The sequence below is a fragment of the Botryllus schlosseri genome, chromosome 8 (assembly GCF_051294905.1).
Source record: "Botryllus schlosseri isolate E-star chromosome 8, Bs_hap1, whole genome shotgun sequence".
NCBI classification, from domain to species: domain Eukaryota; kingdom Metazoa; phylum Chordata; class Ascidiacea; order Stolidobranchia; family Styelidae; genus Botryllus; species Botryllus schlosseri.
In genome coordinates, this window is record NC_137243.1 from 20,586,614 (window position 1) to 20,607,250 (window position 20,637).

The 20,637-nt window shown below is 40.2% G+C and overlaps 2 pseudogenes across 1 annotated transcript; both read right to left on the minus strand.

The window, feature by feature from the left end:
- The window catches only part of LOC145445025 (enoyl-CoA delta isomerase 1, mitochondrial pseudogene), a 288,929-nt pseudogene that overhangs the window by 203,124 nt on the left and 65,168 nt on the right, over positions 1-20,637 (minus strand).
- Positions 11,679-20,383, minus strand: LOC145444859 (uncharacterized; annotated as a pseudogene). The gene is made up of 2 exons (XR_013916810.1): positions 19,102-20,383; positions 11,679-18,906 (listed from the first exon to the last, which is right to left on the minus strand). The product of XR_013916810.1 is annotated as an uncharacterized LOC145444859 (transcript).

Sequence of the window (20,637 nt, forward strand, 5' to 3'; positions counted from 1 at the left end):
GAAATAGTTTATATACACCTCAACCATTGGCGCATGCTCGAATTGTATCATATCAATATGTATAAATGGGTAAAGGGTAATGTATTGCATCTTATCAATTCGTTTACTATTCCCCATTATGGTTGGTAACTTTAAACTGAGGCTACGTATATGTGAGCGCTACAGCGCCTTCTTGCGTGTATATCTAACTCTATATTCGTTCATCGGCTCAAAATCAATGACCACTCAATCTGTATTTCAGAAAGCTAGCAAAATGTAATGACGCAATCATGCCTCATACTACGAAAAGGCAACTTGACTTGAATTTTGACTTGACTCGTGACTTGACTCGACTTGACTCGAGTCACCTCCAAAAATCGATTGACTTGACTTGACTCGAGTCATCTTCGAAAACCGATTGACTTGACTTGACTCGAGTCAAAATGTGCAATGACTCGAAATGACTCGTGACTCGAAGGTAGTGACTTGATCCCAACACTGGTATCTGGGCATTCCATATATACTGTCAAATACCAGCAATCATTCCTCACCAAAGGTTGCACATTGCAAATGTTCAAAGCAATATACCCACGATTCCAACATCGCAAAGAAGTTTGCTCCGGCCAGGACCAAGACTAAGCATTGTTATAGAAGTTCTTTCTCCATACTATCAAAAATTATTTTTTCTGAACTTGATGTATAGGCCTACTGCCTTTTTCCATCTAGGTTGACGCCTCTAATCACTACGAGGTGAAGAAGTTTGGTTTATCACCCTATGGAGGGCCCAATACTAACGTTTTTTTAAATTTTATTATGACGAAGTGCTGTTTCGGCCCTGAGTAAAAGTATACCTAGACCCAGGGTTGTAACCAAGTCACAACGCTCCGAGTCACAAGTCAATCTCACTTTTATAGTTTTACCTCGAGTCAAGTCGAGTCATTTGTGGTCACCACCGAGTCAAGTCCGAGTCCAAGTCAGCGAGCAGAGTGCCAAGTCCGAGTCATGGAATTATGACTCGAGTCCGAGTCCAAGTCATTGTGTTGACTGCTCAGTTTCCAGTCGAAGTCTTGGTAAACCCACTTTTTATAACTCTGTTTGGTGATATCAAATGGTTAGCATTTATAATATACCAATTTTGCTCACTTTTAGCAGTTTATGATCGCATTTTGAAGTACCAGAACCAGCAGACGAAATCCCAATAGTGTGTTGGCTTCGGAATTACAATGAAATGTCGGTCTTGGCCGTCTGTGTCTCGAGTCAATGACTTGGTTCGAGTGATGCGCAATGACTCGAGTCCAAGTCGAGTCAATACACAGATTGACTCGAGTCGAGTCGAGTCATTTCCGACTTTTGAATAAATGACTCGAGTCATTACAACCCTGCCTAGACCTGAGCTGTCGTGACATTCATGAAGCACTTTCTACGAAAAAGGACTTGCTGGATCAGATTGTTTCTGGCGAAAAGTATGGAATTTGATATGCCACGGCTCGTATAAATGCAAACTATGTACAGAACGCTTCTTAATGCTAATCTGATTTTTCGACTGTCCTTATTTTTGAGCCCATGTTGATGGCAACCCTGTGTATAGGAAATGCGTAGACTATATTATTACCAATGCAAAATGTCACCAATAATTCAATGGCAGCCAATAGTTATAGCTCGTAAGCGTATCAAGATGTATTCTTGTTTTAGATTTAAGTTCGACAGAACAAAATCCACTCTCTCAAATGTGTGTCGTAGGCATGCGAACAATGGTAGAAATCGGTTTTTGACTTAGATTTCTATATTCAGGAATCTTGAGAAGCGACACCCAAAGTTTAGTATAGTTTTTAAACTGACTGAACTTCCCCTTTCATTCAAATCTGGTTGTAGTTGAATACGTTCGTTGGTTAAATTGCTCTATAGTCAGACTATTCATTTGTAATCGAATATACCAGATAGGCCTACAATGATACATATTAGAGAAATATTGGTCCTCCGGAAATTAGGCATTATTAATTAGTAATGCCAGTGAGCCGATGTCGGTTGTTAAATTGATAGACTTTACATTCACCACATAGCATTTGGTGCATTCTACATTGTGCGTCTTGAGCGGATAAAACATAATAGAACCGCTGAGTATAATGAAGATTGTGTCTGCTAATACTATTCATAAAATTATGTAGGCTATACTTCTAAGATACACACTTGATAATCTCCGATTATAATAAACATATTCTGAAATTGCTGATGAAGTGCTCGATGAGGCACAATAATCATATCTCTTTTCTGGTCAATATTGAAAAGTTGTCTATTTTGCGCTGGAGAATGATTATAACTGAACGGAGTCGAGAAAATGTGTACACTTTAAAGCTACCTTTTGAGTGCTTAAGCAGAATAGACATGAATATGATTGACTAACCACGCTGCAGATGGCGATGTTCACAATGTTCGTCCAGATATGGAAAGTTAGTGCCAATTGATGCCCACACAATGGGTGTTCACAACTATCCCGGCAAGCGCTGCATGGGATTCGCAGCACTCCCAATGTAATTAGTCACGGAGATCTCCCCATGAAACCCCATGACGTTATAAATATTAAGGCACTGTTTCCATATGACGCTGACATAAAGGTGGCAACGCTGATTTAATAGATCCGCGAAATTCTTCTCTCTAGCGCTGTTTGCATTTATTTACAATGAAGTATTTTAATAATAATTCTTTTGTTGATCAGAGACTCGACTCTCACAAGATGACACCAGGAACAAGCAGGCATGACAACAAGAAACACTGAACTTCTCACTTTTGATTACTAAAACATTGCTATAGCTTACGTTATAAATGTCGTCTCGTGGCATATTTCAAGAACAATGCTGTCTTATGACAACTAATCGATCACATAAGTTCATAATATCAAAACTAAATATGTATTTTCCTAGAAACAACGTGTCCATGAAGGTGCCGATGGAACCTTAAAGTATAAATTGAAGAGAGAACATAAATTACTTGGAAAAACAATGCATAGAATAATCTGTGGTTACTTAAAACCCCATATTTCTAGGGAGAAAATTTCAAAATCCTCGTCATTTGACAAAGGCTTATTGTTGAACGTTTCGCAATGCATTGTTCTGCCTCGCGATATGTTTTCATCCAACCAAATACCGGATTGTCCACCACTAACGGAACCTCCAAACGAAATTGAATCATATTGGTATAACGAGAAAAAATCATTGCAACCAGTCCAATGGAATACTTCAACATCAGGTCGAATTGTGAATAACATAGATTCACCAGTTCCTTTATATTGCTTGTTTAACACTTTTGGAACACACGAGCTCACTGCACCGAAAATATTTTCTTTTGTATGGGATATCACGAATATACAGGGCGTGATGTCAGCAAAGGTAGAGGAAGTATCACACCATGCTTCGCATTTTCGGTACAGTGTTTTTAAACTAAATCCGTGGCACGAAGTGCTGTATATTAAATCAAGTGATTTCATGAAGCATTTCGACGGGAAATATTCGGAGATTGCACGAAGTTCATTGGGCGTTGCTACACTCCTGTGCTCGAAAAAGGAAAATTCATGGGAGTCGAACTCTTTGTTGTTGTGGAAATCGGGAGATACTGACTTTGTATTATTTGTTTTTTCGCGACATTGGCTTTGGCACTTGTCGCTAATCTTAGGTTTGAAATACTTTCCCCGCGGGATTGTTTCCAGCAAAATAACCGTTTCGTTATGTTTGCTGTAGAACGCTGCGTAGTTGTCAAGTAGTCCGCTGTCTTTCTTCATGCTTCAGTGGGAAACTATAATACTCGGTATCTATACGAAATCGTCTGACAAATGAAGAAATGCTTCTGTTATGCATACCAAAGTAATCTGGTACGGGAATCACACGAGACCGGTTTTTATGCGTCTGAGTGTAGCCTACGCATCATGGAACATAAATAAACTGATGCACGTATTTACCAAGACTGTTAAACGAGACCCGATCACACAGAGCAACAAAAATCTATTTTCAAAAACCATGATATGTGAGATCGATATAGGGGTATATCAGGGGCGCTGAGTCTGAAAATGACATTACCTTTGGTCGAATTGTGTCTATTATTTCTAGATATTGCCACTTCCTACATATGCCATGAAAATAGTATGTTTGTGGGTTTTATAGGTTATCTCGTGCTTCTGGAGGTGAATATGGGCTAAGATTACAGTTTATATCATCCCCTCTCTATTACTAACATGTGTGTTGTATAGTGGACTTTTATCCTGAAAATGGGAGACTATTTTTCCGACAAATTACGTCGATTACCTCTCTCATAAGTACTACTGCGAGAGCCAAATGACACTATCTCATCATCGATGGTTAGTGGGTTCAAATATACCACGCTTTCAAACGCTTTTTAATCTTAGATATTGTCCCTTGCCGTCATTTTCAAAAATTTAAAGTAATGGGTGTTGTAATTATGTTGAAAAATGAGTGATGTAGCTCGACATAGAATGTGTCGTAATGACCCGGTTTTGTTTTGCCACATTTGTTACGAGAACACGTTGAACATGAAGCGATTCAGTATGTGAAATTTCCCAAAGTGCACTTACAAGGAGAATGTTGGTATGAAATTCAGACAACAAGATAAACGCAGGGCACCGCAAACTAATAATCGCAATACTCCCAAATAACAATATAATAGGAGAATCCGATGAAAATACGAATAAATGGGGTATTTTTGTGTTCGATATGTGAAAGAGAATAGAATAATTCAGCACAGTTTCGTTCCGCCGATCTAATTGTGTTTTACATTTCTCACATTCTCGTGGTTTCAGTACAGACTGACCTACAAAAACATTTAATATAGGGTATTAGCATGAAATGTAACCTAGTTTAAATAATAAAAAATGTTCAAATTCGGTGATATTTTGAAAAATAGAGCCAATCTGCAATACCAGCGGCATTTTTGAGATGAACGTCCGTGATTTACCCTAAAATCGTTCTCGTTCGTTTGTAAAAACACGATAGGAACCTCGCGAAATAGCCACCATAGTAATTGCTGAGAACATTATCAAGATTGCACCTTTGTAGCTTCATCAGCCATTTTCCCTTAGTCCCATGGATAGATGCATCTTGCACTTTACATAGTACTGGGGACTGGGGTTACCATATTTTGCAATCGCGAGAGAAGGACACTTTTATCAAATCATAAAAATTGGTTTACCGAAATTGAAAACACCTGATTACTTGATATATTTACTAGAAATGTTGTGTTTACAAAAAAGAAGGTCATCACTCTGTTTCGACTCCTGAATTAGCCACTTTTAAACAACACTTCTGTTACGTTGACTAAAAGAAAATTCATCACATTGACTCGACTTCCGAATGACCTATTCAAACGTTCACGTTGCGTATTTCACGTCATTTATGTGGATTTTCGGTTGACACTGTTCATCAGCCTAGCTGGCAAAGCCGTAAAGGAGGGCGAGTTTCCGAAAAGGACGACATACGGGCGTTATCGGTGGATATTTTCGATTTCCTGAAAAAGGAGGACATATGATAACCCTACATAGTAACCACCTCCGCTTAAATGTCAGATGTATGTGAGCCTTCGAGAAAATATACATCCTGAAACTTTCAGTACTCTTCCATTACAAGTCGGCAGCTATACGGAATAAAAATAATATAAAATAAGAATATCGGCATGGTGTAAATGACCATAGTAGTCAATACACACCATGAATAGAACAAACAAACAAACAAACTTCCACTTCCTCTTGAAGTAGTATGTAGTAAGTAATGTATGTGAACCTTCGAGAGAATCTACATTCTGAAACTTTTCAGTGCTCTGCCACTTCCACTTGATGTAGTGTGGACATGTCTTGGAAATTGCTTTCGCTAATTGAGGCGACACATATAGCGTACTTGTACGAAGTACGTCCACCTGAATGGCAACGCTGACTGTTTTGCACACTTCCATCTATTACGAGCGTGTCCTCTTCAGGCACAGTGTACGAACCACAGTTATCCAACTCAACGACTCCTGCATTGGAATAATAATACATTACATTTACAGCCTTTTTTATACCACGTTGAGAGGGTGACAATTTTGAAAAGATCTACCGTTATATTCCATCGACAATGAAGTCAGGTTTTAATAAAATGATGGAAATTCCCCGTATTAGGAATTCGATGGGATTAGATAAAAGGAAGCGGTCAACCATGACGAATATAATGGTTAGTACAATTGTGAGGAAGTAAAGCGTATAGGTGGAAAAATACCGATATAGAATGAAACTACGATACATCGTAATATCAGTCTGATCTAAATAGTACGGTAATGGTAGTATAGAAGACTATATATATTATCATTTGGTTGGGTTTAGCATAGCATTTCACAATGTATAATGACTTGATATTGGGAATACCGCGCAGCAAACGCTTTATACGAGACTGATATCGAGACCCCATTTGAGTATAAATTGAACAATCAACAATCAACTATATTTTACGATACACAACGCAAAAATCAGTGATTGAGCCGGAAGTAGCCTATAGTTCTAGTATTGTATTAGTTGACCGTCACTCATTAAATTTACCCAAAATCAACTTTCGTTCGCAACGGCCGTTGATGGGAACGGTTGCGATATTGCGATGAGTGATATTCAACAAATCTATTATAACCTGGCTATGGCTCGATATTTTCCCAACTCGAACTTGATCAGTTAAAAATGCATGTCACGAATACACTCTATATTCAAAACGCAATTTAGTAGTTCCTAAAGTCAGTTCGACTGTAGCATATTTACTTGCTTTTATCCCCATTATTTCCCAGTGTATGCGATACGCTGCCATTTTCAATTTACATATCTTGGAAAGTTATAACGAACTATGCTTGGTTTCATGACATTACACCATACACGATGCATATTGAGTGAAAGCACAAATACATTCGATGCTGCAAAGCAACAAGAATTAAACTTTCTGACATTCAATGCACCCTACATGTATATAAAGTTTATAATATATATTAACTGTTTATTATATATATTCTTGGAATACATACGTACCATATATTTCCCTCATAGAAAAGAGGTGGCATGAAATATTGACCAAGATCTAAAACAATATGAAACCAGTCCATAATTCCACAATAAATTCCTTTATTTTATTTTAGTTCTGCCGTCAATATACATCCTCCAAAGTGAACCACAGCATGATCCCATATCAAACAAATAATATGTTCTATTTTAAATTTGACCAGCGGAAATTTTGTTGATGTCTACACTGACCGGTGTATATCTTCGCCGAGCAAAGACTGCCATTATACTCGAAAGTTTCCATGTTCGGCGGGAATTTTCCCGCTTTATTCGGTACTTACCAGCGCATTTAAAGATCGATGTAATCACGAAACGTAACCTTCATGTCGCTATTAGTTATTCGTGCATGCATTAGCCTACTCATGTAAAGGCATCCAAGAATACAAATGGTCACTCATTGATACGATTTACATGCTTTATCATGGCCCTATTTGCTTCAAACTAAACATGACCAATGCCAGAAATCGGTAATAGAAATGTAGATTTAGCACACTGTTATCGCCTTGAGACCCCAGGCGAAATTTCGAGAAGTGAAATCATTTCTCCACAACCATACACAGCATTGAATCTATTCGAACTTTACCAATATGTTGTTTAAAGATCGCTGTTAATTCTTACGACTTGAGCCGAGTCGTGAGATATAAATTTTTTGGGTACTGTGATGATACCTTCGTTGCCCGCTTATAGTTAAGTATATCAACGAGAATTATAGTTTCGATGCCATTTTCTACTAATCAATACTATAAAGCTCGATTGGTCATATCGCAGTATACGGAAGATAGTAAAGAGCTATCCACATTGCTTGTAATGACATATCAGTACTAAGTCGTGATGAACTCACAGCCTTTCGACACAGTGTGACGAAATACGAATGGTCGAAAAAATACCACATATTGAATGTGATAGAGAAATGGCCTTCTATTCTTTGTGGTCGCATAAAAGGTACACATTTCAACTTTCCCCATTACTCATACCAGCGTGACGGCATCATAAGGAGTGGTGCTCGAATACTTGACTCGAGTCGAAGCCTAATAGTTGACGCAGACTACAATCACTCAGGTTTTCGATTTTGGCCAGCCCTAATGATTACTACCCACGGCATCTTATAAAGATAGTGAAGTATATATGAGATGGCAAAACGCGCTTTACAATATTAATCATTATCTGTGAGGTCTGTAAGTTCCCGGGTTGTAACCAAGTCATACGGTTCCGAGTTCCAAGTCAATCTCACTTTTATAGTTATGATGCAAGTCAAGTCAAGTCATTTTCAGTTCATCACCGATTAAAGTCTGAGTCCAAGTCAATGAGTGGAGGATCCGAGTCATAGTGCTGTGACTAGAGTCCGAGTCCAAGTCATTATGTTCACTGGTCAGTTTTGAGTTCAATTCTGTTCAATCCTCTTTTTTCAACTCTGCTCGAGTGATATAGAATGGCTCGCATTAATAATATCGTAATTTTACGCAGTCCTGACATCAGTTTTTGATGGCCCGAATTTCCATTTATCAGGACTGATAGACCAATAATGTCGTGACTTTACTATTTTTATAAGGTACAATGAAATATGTATTTTGGCCATTCTAGTCTCGAGTCACGCACAATGACTCTAGTACAAGCCGAGTCCACATATAAATTGACTTGAGTTGAGTCGAGTCATTTTACGCATTTGAAAAAATGACTCGGGTCAAGTCGAGTCTTCTAAAAATCTTCACTCGAGTGAGTCATGACTCGAGTCATTACAACCCTGGTAAGGTCCGTGTTAACTGCTAATGTTTTACAAAAGTTCTTACTCACTCGAAACGGGACCATTTGGAGGTTTCCAACGGAGACCGTGCGAATGTTCAATTATTGTGTAGTGGAAAATTCAGTTTGTATTATATGATAATTATATCAGATCAATACACCTCAAGAATGAGAAAGGGCGATTCCACCTAGCTACAGAGGTCTCAAACTCAAATGTGCTCGCGGGCCATTTTCTAGTTTTTGATGACGCCGCGGGCTGCAGCATCAATAATAGGGATATTCAATGTGTAATTTCCAAGTAGGCCTTATTTGACGGGACCTCGTAGACATGCATTCCACAAACATCGTGGAAATTTAATTTAGGATAGCATTATTCACGCTGGACACGAAAAAAATCACAGTTTCAAATATTTGAATAAAATTGTTTTTGTGCCGGGCATAATTTTTTTAATTAATGAGTTTGCATCATGACATCGTAAAACTGTCGGGTTATAATATTGCAACTAGTGGACCTTTGACGTGCCACAATTTTCTGTAGAAAATTTTAAAATCTACTGAAGATTGATCTGATATCAGACATTTGAGCGGTGTAGCCTGATCCTGGTTTTGATAAAGTTGTCATAAGTATAGGCTATTGTTATTGTCATTGCCAACTTCAAATTAAATCAGCGTTAAATTTTGCCTTCGATTATTATTGGAACATATCAATAACAACTTAAATATAATCATTATTGAGCCATAGTAATAGCAGTGCTTCTTAATCTCTTTTGAAAATCGTACCCCTTGTACTTCCAATGAGATTTCTCGTAGCCCCTGTCCATTTTCAGCACAATTTCTGATGGTACCTATATTAAAATCACAAAGCGTATTCACATAAAATCGCGCGTAGCGCGAAGACTGTTTTCCAGTTGAACTAAATTGGCCAAGAACATATTCCACAGCATATAGGCCTCACTCCACAATTCATCTCGCACACCCTGATGTGGTGCATCGTACCCGGATGTGGTCTACGGACCCTGGTTAAGAACCCCTGGAATAGAAATGTCCAATCGGCAAATAATTCATTGGTGTTACAGCTGTAGAGCGTACTGCTACCCTACTCGCCACCGATAATAACATCGATAAAGAGAACAAACAACACCCAGCATGTAACGTCACGGGGGTCATAGAATGCCACTGGTTGTCATACTGACCTGATTAGATAGCTATATACCATACGCAACGCAAGCTACGACCTTTTGATGTATTACTATTCACATGACAGTTTCATAGATTGTTGCGTCCGCCGGATTAACAAGTCGCCGTTCCGAGTCGGAAGTCCTTTTCTGATTTTTAAGTTTGACCCGACTCAACTGGAGTCAATTACCCAATCAATCCAAATCGAGTAATTTTACGAGAAGGTCGCACCAACCCAAATCACAATTTTCAGTCACGAATCATCAACGGGTCATGTTTTATCGTCATGAACTAGATATGTGACGTAAGCTGATATTCTACCTCATGGTAGCTTTTAAAAGTGATGTGATAGTGAAGTTTGTTGAGATGTCAGTGATTTTCATATTAGTTTTAGGGTTAAATGTAAGTTCTCATACCTATAAAAGATAAATCGCACTTGAATATATTGTTGAGTACTTGAAATTCCATAATGTCGTCGCGGGCCGCACAAAATGCTCTGGCGGGCCGCATGCGGCCCGCGGGCCGCGTGTTTGAGACCTCTGAAGCACTTGCACGAATCGGTTTTTCCAAGTACAGCACTGAAACTAAAACTCTTGCTGGAATTGTCAATCCAATGTCACATCTCCTTCCTCGAATTCAGGCATTTACGTTTGACTTTCTGAGATGTTTGTCAACCGGGTCGGGCTACTGTACCAGCAATAAACTCCTCAAACGATATAACTATAACAAACTATACATTATAACCGGTCAGCATCGTGGTGAAATATGATTTAGAAAAAAGTTAAATAAAGTCGCCGCAGTAATCAGAATTTTACTACTAATTTTATAAAGATTTTTTGTGAAATTTCTTGAAGATTTCGTATGGACTGCGCAAACTGTTGTCGGAGGTGGTGGTGTGCTCTACTCTGTTTTAGACCAATAAAAATAATTATTCGGCAATTCTGCCGCACCAAATCGTAATCGCAGATGGCCAGGGGTCAGAGAGAGAGAGAGAGAGAGAGTCTTTATTTTCTTCCAACCAAAATACATAACAAACGGCAGTGATGGTGGTACAGAAAATATGCATGCACAGTATTCGGTATTAGATAGGAATTGTTATGTTCTTGATCTTGTTCGAACAATAACTCATACGACGAGGTTGCAATATGAAATCAGTATGTATTACCAGCAGAATAACTTCAAGGCAGCGACGCGATCCAGAGTACAGTTAAAGGAAAGACCACGAGACAACAGAACACAGGGTATAAATACAAGCACGACACCCGAGGAAATAATGATTGCTTGTAATTACTAGCCCTATAGAAATTAGGAGTTGAACAACACTGAACGCAAATGCACGAACATAACAGTCCTCCCCTGTAAGTTAGAGGGTTGCCCACATCTACGTAGGTCTATAGAAATCGGTGGGTTTCCTATTCCTAAGAGGATAACGTCTACCCATCGGACGGGCAGGACTAGTTGCAGGACCTTGTGCCCTGTTCCTAACCAATGGTGGCTCAGCTTGTGACTGTTGAGGCTGGGCAGCTTCCTGTGTGGCTGTATTATTGCCAGCTGAAATCAAGCGTGGTTGGAGTTGGTTCTTGTGCCTTCTCCAATACCCATGATCTGTTTTTATAATGTACACAACACGCCCCAGTATTTCCGTCACTACGCCAGCACCCCACTTTGGTCCGCTTGGTATCTGCGAGCGTAAACCGAGGAACCAATCTCGAAATGAGTGACTGATTGTCTAGGCGTAACGGGTTTCGATTTATCGAAGGGCGAGCACAAACTTAACAAATTGCGCGGCTGTCGACCATGTAAAATCTCGGCAGGCGTTTTCCAGTCTATGCCCGGGTGCGGTACACATCGGTAAGTAGCTAGAAGTGTTTGGAGCGCGAAGTTGAGATCTTTTCCCCCGTCGCAATTTTTTATCAATCCAGCTTTTAGAGTCTGGACGAAACGCTCCGCTTCCCCGTCCGGGGCAGGGTGAAAAGACGGTGATACGATATGGCTGATTGCCAAATTAGAGCAAAACGTATCGAATTCATTCGATGTGAATTGCGGCCCGCCATCCGTGACAATTGTTATGGGCAAGCCTTCAATAGAGAAGACTTCCCTCAAAACGTTGACCACACACAGGGTTGTGGTAGAACCGACATTCATTACTTTAACGAAAGGATATTTCGAATGCGAATCGACGATGACATGAAACATTTTATTATTTATTGGACCTGCGAAATCCAAATGAATTCGTTCGAAGCTTTCAGAAGTTTTTGGCCATTCGCGATATACTGACGATCAGGCGCTTTCATTACCTCACGGCAAGCGTCGCAACTCTTAACGAGAATTCCAATGTAGCGATTAATGGAAGGCCATGCGATGTAATGTCGAGCCATCTGCTTCATTTTCGCGATACCCCAATGTCCTTCGTGCAACAATGATAAGACTCGCGAGCGAAGTGACTGCGGAATTACTACACGCTGAAAACCATCAATATTGAGCATGACTATGTCTTCGTGCAGAGAAAGCGAATGTTTGCGAGTCGAAAACCAAGAAAAATCATCAATGTGCGTCTTTGGATTCCAATTACCATGAGTGACAGATAATTTTACTAGTTTCAAGATTTTGTCCTTCAGCGCCGCGTCGCGAATTTCCTTGCGAGTTAACGGTAAGCCATCGAATACCATATTAATAGCGTGAACGATCTCCGCGTTTTCACGAATTTCCCGTTCGTCAAACTCAGGGTCTGGACCCTTTGGTAGGCGAGATAAACCGTCGGCGTTTCCGTGCTGATTAGTCGGTTTATAGCGAATATCGTATTGGTAAGTCATGAGCGTTAGTGCCCATCGCTGTAAGCGTTGCGCTGTAATCACGGGAATTTTCTTGTCTGGCGAGAAAATTGCTAAAAGCGGTTTGTGGTCCGTTACGAGCGTAAATTTTCTACCATGCAAGAATTGACGAAATTTAGTGACTCCGTAAATGATTGACAGAGCTTCCTTCTCTATTTGAGAATAGGATTTTTGCGAATCGGAAAGCGTTTTCGATGCGGTTCGGTCTCTCTTCGCCATTGTGCTCGATTGAGAGGACAGCGCCGATTCCGAATTGAGAAGCATCAGTTGACAAAATAAGATGCTTGTTTACATCATAATGAGCTAACTGCGTAGCGTCGATTACGTCGTTTTTGAGAATGCGAAAAGCTGCGTCACAGTCCGTATTCCAAATGAATTTCGCGTCTTTTTGAAGAAGACGGTACAAGACAGCGGCTTTATTCGTAAAATTAGGAATAGACGCGCGATAATAATTGACTTTGCCCAGGAATGCCTGTAGCTGGCGAACATCCTGAGGTTTAGGCAACTGTTTGATTGCTTCAACGGATTTGTTAGACGGGCGTTTGCCGTCCATGTCAATGCCCGGGTGCGGTACGCATCGGTAAGCAGCGAGAAGTGTTTGGAGCGCGAAGTTGAGATCTTTTCCCCCGTCGCAATAACTCATACGACGAGGTTGCAATATGAAATCAGTATGTATTACCAGCAGAATAACTTTAAGGCAGCGACACGATCCAGAGTACAGTTAAAGGAAAGACCACGAGACAACAGAACACAGGGTATAAATACAGGTACGACACACGAGGAAATAATGATTGGTTGTAATTACTAGTCCTATAGAAATTAGGAGTTGAACAACACTGAACGTAAATGCACGAACATAACAGGAATGATCGATAAGACCATGAAGGTCATCTAGTCTGATCACACCAGCATCAAACAGGTACACTTGACTCTGAACAATATGGCTGTAAAAAATGTTTCGTTAGAAAAGAAAAATAGAATAAAAATTAAACGATGGCGATCGCGATCGCGAAACAATAAAATAGTTAAAGTTCCATACAAACAATGTAGGGTGCAACGTATTGAAATCCGAACATCCGACTAATAAAGCTGTATTTTATAGTGGAGCATTTCAGAACAATAGCAATATGTATGCCGCAATTCGATACCTTTCTCCCAGATGGTCTAGGGGTCAGGATTCCTGGCTCTCACCCAGGCGGCCAGGGTTCGATTCTCGGTCTGGGAAATTGCGTTTTTCAGTATCGTCACAATTCTCATAGCACATTTTAGACCAACACTCGTGTGGTTTCAACCATTCTACTGCTCTGTTATAGAATAGCTTCTTGGAGGTCGAAAACTTCAGTATACGATTGAATAGTATATATTCATATTGAAATGAACCCGGATATTTTCGGCTGACACTCATTAGGGGTAATCATCAGCAACCAGTAGAGAATCGGAAAGAACATTGTATATCAGCAATCGTATCACAAAATATGTACGATGTTCCTTCCAATTCTCTTCTAGTTCCTGACGATTACCCTTGACGAATCTCAACCGATAATATTCGGGTTCATTTCAATATGTATATACCATTCAATAGTACTCTGTTATAATGCCTGATAGTCAGGACCAGCAGGCTTTCGGGAACCTTTTTCGTCAATTCTTCATTTCAAATTGTAATTAACAAAGAGCCGTACGACGATATCAGTCAACTGTTACGTTAAAATTCAAGATTAATGACTTCATGATGGCAGTATATGGGTTTAGTCCTCTATCGCTACAGCACCAAAAGTAATCAAGCCGGTTGCCCGACATATGAACATGTGACCAAACGAAAGCTGTGCAATGTGCATGCGACACTGCGATTGGCTACAGGGGTCGAGAAGCTATTGCAAGCTGCAGAGTAGGGATGGTGTGAACGTGAGGTTCACGTTCGCGTTCTGTGTGTGAACCTCGGGAATTTAGAGGTTCACGTTCACAAACGAACCTTGGTAGGTTCTGCACTGTGAACCTTTTTTATATATTACAATTTTAACGTCATTATAACATTTTGGTTGAAGTTTATTGCATTTCAACTGCCGGTCACTCTATGCATGGCCCTGGCAACATAAAAAAAAATCGACTCTAACCAGCTTTGTTACATATGTTTGCTCGAAATATCCAGCTTTCTTGCGCAATCACGCAATATCAAGAGCGAAATACGCTACATGTAAGTATAGCCAGCGAATGATGCTTATTCAACCAATTAATGATATTGATATCGTTGTGTGATGTAAAAAAAATAGCAAGCGTACGGGGTCCATCTAGATTTCACATGTTTATTGTATCATAAAAACCAAATCCGGGCGATTTGGGTGTTGGCTACAGCTGTATAAATGGTTAATGGGGTAAAACCCGTTTTCACTCTGATCAATATTAATGTAGCAACACTCAGATGCCGAACATTGCTTGGTCTGGCCCAGACCGTTAAGGCGTAAGCTTATATTCCATGGAAAGGCCTCGTCGAAATTGTTGGCAAAGCGACGAAGGATATTGATTATATGGGGTTATTGTATCATTTGATATCTCAAGTTGATACATTTGGCGACATTTAAAATGTCAGTATGTACTTCAGCATTGCGGCATAATGTGACCCGAGTAGTCGCTATAGGTATCGTGTACATCTGTACATAAATATATATCACTTCGCTGAAATGTACGGTTGGAATCAGCAATATGACGTCACGTGACGTCACGAGGTTCATGTTCGCGTTCACACAGAACCTTTCAAAAAGGTTCGCGTTCACACGAACATGAACCTTTCAGAGGTTCACACCATCCCTACTGCAGAGTACTAATTGTATTTCCGGTACCATCATATGCTATTTTTTCGAAATTTAAGGCCGGTAACATGCAATGTTAAAGCAAATCAACAATGGTAGCCAACAGTAAAAATGTGAATCTTCATTCAGTATCATACTTTTTACAGTTAAGCGGTTTTCCAGGAAATCCTAAATTTATCTACTGACAGTAACGTACGTTCCGATTATTTCTCCCAAACAAGAATAATACCTGCAGAGACGGAAACAATGAGAGGGTAAACTGCCGTCACCACTTGGTGGAGTCGAGAGCTACTGGTCCTTTCAGTCGCGTTGCAGTTGCGTGTGACTCTATACATCAGCAGTACCCGAGCGACGTTCGCAGTTCTTGTATGACTTTGTAATGGGTAAAATTGCTGGAAAGACTTTACAAGAACTCCGTAAAGAATTGAAAAAACGTGGAGCGAAGACATCTGGCCAGAAAAGTCAACTATTGGAAAGGTAAGTAGGGCGTGTTACTGCGGTATGCGTAGGCTTACCATACGTCCTCTTTTAAGAGGATTTGTCCTCTTTTTTGACTTTTTTGAAAGTGTCCTCGGAGGACGCCCTTTTGTCCTCTTTTTTGAGATTTTGTCCTCTTTTTTGAAAATTTAGGTCAGATTTAGAGGAAATTGCGAGTGATATGCCGCAAATTAGCGCAGAAGTGAAGCTCCGGCGGGTATTTCGGAGGGAAAAGCGGTGATTTCAGCTCTGAGCGAAATGAAGACCTTTTTTTTTTTTTTTTTTTTAGTCATCCACCTAGCAATGAGGAGTGAAAAACGTGTTTTTGAGCTCTGAGCGGAAGTGATGACATTTTTTTATTTATTTTTTTTATTTTTTTTTTAGTCAACCGATCATGAGGCGGGAGAAATTTACCGGTTTTTGAGAATTCTTCTCCAGTTTTGTATGTCTGAAATTTCTGAAAAAGTGTCCTCTCTTTTAATTTCCGAAATATGGTAAGCCTAGGTATGCGCACCACTTTAATTAAGCTGGGTTTTATATAAACAATTGCAAGGCAGTCGGCCATCTGTCCATCTGTGTGTCTGTCTTGTAGCAAATTTATGAGCTACTTCATTGTTGTTACATAGACTCGAAGCTTATGACCGAAACCAAGATTTCCGGGGACCTCAAATTGTCTTGCCAGCACCAGACCCTGTGGAGTGGCCAAAAGAAGGATTTAGCCAAATATGTGAGGATCACCCGCACTCAGTACCTCCAGTGAATAAGGATTTGATCGACGGATACTTCCGGTACAGACTAGTTTCAGACAAATCATGCTGTGCAGATCTCAAAGGCATTGAGAAAGGGGCAAATCTTTTAGAAAGTGAAAGAGTAGTGGTGGCCAGCTTCGTTGAGAACAACCGCAAGTTTTTTGTCTCGGGCTTGTTGTGCGCAACCATGCGTAGTGATGTTAGTCATTGTGTTGGAATACTAATGAAGGGCCAAGAATACTTAGGTCTGTTTTTTCAGCTCACCTATAATGTGAAAGTTGCGTCACTGCCAAGTGGTGAAATCCAGAATAGTCCGTGTGAATGCCCAGCAGGAGCCGGTCTTCACAGTACGTGCCAGCATATTGCAGCCATTCTCTTGATGCTTGCATGTTTCAAGGAGTCCGGCGCACTTAAGGTTGCAAACGGCTGTACTGACGCTCTTCAGACTTTTCACAGGCCTCGCAAGTTTCGTTTAGGTAAGACAAGGATGATCAAAAACAGGTTTATTATCTAAGATTCAGAGTAGGTTATTTATATATATATATAATTTGATCAAAACTTGAATTTTATCAAAACTTAATGTAACAATTCTTGGATTTACAGCTTCTCTGGTTAAATGCCAAGGCCTGTTTGTCCAAAAGAACGATGAGGATCCACGACCTTCAAAATTTCAAAACTGGCCTGGCTATAATGATTATGTCAGAAATCAAGTCATTGGTTTCGGCTTTTCTTCTGGCAAAGACCTTCCGATGCGGCACATGTACGAAAAAGCAAATTTGTTTGAAGCCACTCATGATCATAATTATTTTGGTATTGACTGGAGACAGTACTGGGTGGACTATTCTTTAAAGGTGGGGTGCTTCTTTTCCTAGTAGGCCTAGTGGTAGTTATTCGTAACCATGTACTTCCATTGCACCTCATCATCACCCTGCACCACTGTAGACTGTTTCTTTTTAATGAAATTGTCTATTTTGTTCCCAGATTACAGAAAAAGAAGCCGAACATATTCAGTTCATTCTTTAAAATTTTTAAGGTCTTACTTAGACCTATGATACGCTCGATGTGTATCCTTTTCGAGGCAACTCGGCGGTCGTGAATTAATACTTCCTCATCAAATTGGTTTTTGTCCCCAAGCAAATGTGGAGTATTTACAAAGACGTCCCGATTGGCAAATAAATCCTGCACCAATAATCCACGATCAGCCATGATGCTGTCCCGTCGCTGGAGCTTGCTTTTATCTGTCATTAGCACAGATCTCTCCATAATTTGTCTATCGGTCGTCCTACCACCATAAGTATCGGACACATAAGAGACAAGGCCAGAGGGAGAACAGCCGATGATGGTTTTCAAGGTGTTGTGGTTCTTATAAGAAGAAAATGTGGCTGATTGTGCGTTCACATTAGATGGCTTTTCAATGGAACTTCGGTCGCATCTAATATTACTCTGGTAGAAGGAAAATTCTTGCTAAAATCTTGTGGCATGTGTTCTTGTGTCAGCTCATACGATGGCCAGGTGTTCAACTCTTTCAACCGGTGGTACATGAAATTGACCCACATGTTGAACAACTGACCTACTCGAACTTTGCTGATGTTGAATATGAGTGAAAGTTCAAAGTCGTCTTTTGCCTGGCGAAGTTTCATGAGAGTGAGATAGAGTTGCTCTTGGGGAGACAGACGGCTGCATTGACTTTTTAAGTAATGGGCAGCTGGACCAAGAACATTAAAAAAAAATTAAAGTGATGGTAATCCTCAAATCCAGTGAAATATTTCACAGCTTCGGGTTTGTCTTTCAAGCTGTCCAATCTCAATCCATGTGATGGCATCAAACAACATTCGGTCGTTTCGTCAACATGTCCATCATCGTTTACAGACATATTCAATTGATTACTGCACCCATCATTATCGATTACGACCTCTTCGCTAAACCCTATTACTGGGTTTAAATTCGAGTGGATGTTGTCAGGACAAATATCTTCAAATGGATCATGATGCTTGCGCTTTGCTCTTCCTTCCCTTCCTTTGCAGACCGTCCAAATGGGAAAATAGTAGGCACTACACCGTCGCGCAATAATTTCCTCTCAGCTGTAAACAGAGAAACGAAAATGAATGAATGAATTTCTGGTATTGAGACAGATAAAATGAGGGACTTGTTCAACCAAATATTCAGCTGTTCAATAACTCCTGGCTTATATACTACCTAACGGAAAGCAACATGTAGGCTACCAGCTGGGCTGGAGCAATCGATGCCCAACGGCAATCAAGAAATTTCATCCTTACCATTTCTATCGTCACAATAGTCGGCCTCCACAAAATGTGCGCTACAAACACGAGCGCTTGGGCCCGGCTGCCACAGTTTTTTGGTGCGACTGTCAAGCCTTCGTATCGCCACTATCCACTTCTTTCTGGTGTCTTCGCGAGTCGGAAATCGGTGACCGCCGGCATTTGAGCAACGGGGAACAGAACAACACGGCATCACTACTACTACTCTACTACTATAACTACTCCACTACTACTACTACTGCTACTCCACTACTACTACTGCTAATCCACTACTACTACTACTACCACTCCAATACTACTTCTACTACACTTCCTGCGTCGTCGTCGTAGATACGTAAACAAAGGACCAGTCGCACGCGCGCCCTCTAGTGACCGCAATTTCGGTTTACCCTCTCATTGTTAACTGATATCAATAGGCCTTTTGCAGGACACGGATCACGTGACCCGTAGCGCATAGCAACCACAAATTGGTTAGCAAGCTACTTTCTCGCCCACCTGCTTCAGTGATAAATATCGCATAGTGTACTGCTGATTTCTGGTTGTAAACGTTTCGGAAATTTGTCGTCAAAGTGGTCGTAGATTTACCTGTGATAGATGTCACTCCTCCAGAGTAGATTTAGAATGATTTCGTCAAAATAACGCAGAAATTCCTGGGTAACGTAGCCGTATTTCTGATATTGTATAATATCGTTTTATGGTTGTAAACGTTTCATAATAGTGCCATGGAAAAGCGCAAGGCTTCAAATGTGTTGGATATCTTTTCTTCTAGAACTATGTAAACTCCTTGCGTGAAAATGTTCGATTTTGTAGCTGTTATTTGGTAGTCAATTATGATTTTATGACACAAAATTCGACATTGCAGGTGATCGACTGCTTGATATTTATTGCAGCATTAAGTTAGGTGTGGATAGTATACTATACCATAGTTGTAGTGTAATGGCAGTTGGTAACCATTGCAGTATTTTGATAATTGATGTCGATTGCAATATATAGAGGATACCGCCATCTTTAAGCCTGAAGAGACAATGACTGGCAGTACGTTGACGTGTTAGGAATTCAGGAAATGTGCTACATACAGTATATATAATAAGCATCCTATGCTATTGTATGGCTTCTCAGTTGACCAATTCAAAATATTTAGATATATACCTACATTACAAGTTCTTGATCATTCTGTGATGCTGCCAAGTGCCACTACCCGAAGAAAAATGAGCATCAGCTTCAAGTGATGGTGAAACAAACTGTCTCAAGGCCTGGATTACTTGATTGATTGTCTGGATTGGATTACTTTACTGTTTGGCACTGCAAATATCTTGGGTTTCAAGACATGGCTTTACCACATGTATACGAATTAATGATCTGATGGAATATCCCAAAAGAGCCAGACACAGGCAACTAAGAAATTGATGAGGCCCTCGTCAAAAATTCAGCCTGGAGCCAATTATGATCACCACATAAAATTTGGTCATACGGCAAAAGGCAGTGTGGTTTAATGCCAACGGAAAATTTCAGCTGATGATCTGAACACTGACT